The 1498-nt window shown below is 37.2% G+C and overlaps 1 long non-coding RNA gene across 1 annotated transcript; it reads right to left on the reverse strand.

Moving 5' to 3' along the window:
- Positions 1-25: 25 nt before the first annotated feature.
- On the reverse strand, positions 26-1450 carry LOC111669138 (uncharacterized). The gene is made up of 3 exons (XR_002761775.2): positions 1002-1450; positions 511-588; positions 26-379 (listed from the first exon to the last, which is right to left on the reverse strand). It is a non-coding gene; the product is annotated as an uncharacterized LOC111669138 (long non-coding RNA).
- Between the last annotated feature and the right edge of the window lie 48 nt (positions 1451-1498).

Below are 1498 nucleotides of genomic sequence, written 5' to 3' on the forward strand. Positions count from 1 at the left end.
ACCTAAAAATGTACTGCACAGAAAATCTTCATATCACCAATGAACTATTTTGGGTGATAACTACTACAGTAAATAGCTGTATAAGTCAACAATGTTTGACATCAATCTCCCTCACAGCTAATACTGATACTTAGAGCATCATTGTATGAAGTCTTTAATCTTTACAGTAGGGGTTAGGGTGCACACATAACTTTGGAAACTTTGAAATTGCTATATGCTTTCATACATCAACATGACAGCATCAATTCTTAAATAGAAAAACAGGGATAACATAGGTAATATACAATATACTATCCTGATAAAAGAAACAGTGAGAACAGTACCTGTTTGATTCTTCTCCTTTGTAGTAGTCTGCTGCTTGTTCATAATGTGCAATAGCCTTTACAAAAGAAAAAACGGCAAACACTGTCATCTTAAGTGTTCTTCAAAACAAATATTACTTATAATGGTCATATGAGTAATTATTAGTAGTATTATCTGGCTATGTAACCTCTGACAATGTGATGTTACCTTTTCGATATCCACAAGTTCAGCCTCGTAGATCTCTGCGATACTGATGTGGTGTTTGGCTGCGATGGTGAATCTTCCCTGGGGGAGGAGGAGGAGAAGGAGAGGAGAAATTATTACTAACTGGATCTATCTCAAGTCAATGAAAGTGTTTTGTTATGTTCTCAGTGCAGAGAGGTGAGGTCAAGTGGTAGCCTGTGGCTTCAGGTCTATAAGGTTTTAGCTTTTGAAATTAATCTTCACTAAAAAAAAAAAAAACATCTAGGCAATTTGCTCAATCAAGGTTGTGTTATATGTGTTAAATAAAAAAAGGGGTGCACTAGCAATATGTTGATATGGGCCCAAAAATAAAATGCGGGAGTGGAGGAAAAGCAGAGACATCCTCCTACATCAATGTGTATGAGGATTTTCTGCTATCCAGCTCTGTTAAGTCAAAGGCCAGATTTACTGTTGTGGATGAGAACACAGATGGAGACTTTCTATAGGCATCTTACCATGTCTGTGTATATATCGATGGCAGCATTTAAACACTTGATTGCCTCTTTTGGCAGCATTAAAAGAAGAGGAGGGAACAATTAGACATCAGTTAGAAATGGTTAGTTTTGTTAATATCTGACAGAACCTTGAACAGCACCTAATTCAAGATTAGTCAACAAGGGATGTTCCAGCAACAGGGTGAAAGGAGGTAAAAAAAACAAACCTATGTATAACACTTGTATGTTGCTTTTAGTCAGACGTTAGATACAAATGATAAAACAAAACCACAAGCAAGACCCTCCTCTTCTGTCTGCACACCAAACACCTCAGCCGTCAACCCTCCCCCAAAACCAATGGCTACATCTGCGCTTAGAATATTAAATGAGGCCACAGAGAGAACAAAGAGGCCTATAAATCAACTAACAGTAAATGCAGAGCAATTAAAGAGCAATAACTCCTACATGATCAATTGCTTGAAATATGAACAGCAAAGCAACTAAGGCAGATTGTAAAA

Source organism: Seriola lalandi, unplaced genomic scaffold, assembly GCF_002814215.2.
Source record: "Seriola lalandi dorsalis isolate HSWRI2012SDOR001 ecotype SW California unplaced genomic scaffold, Sedor1 jcf7180002004604, whole genome shotgun sequence".
Taxonomy (NCBI): Eukaryota; Metazoa; Chordata; class Actinopteri; order Carangiformes; family Carangidae; genus Seriola; species Seriola lalandi.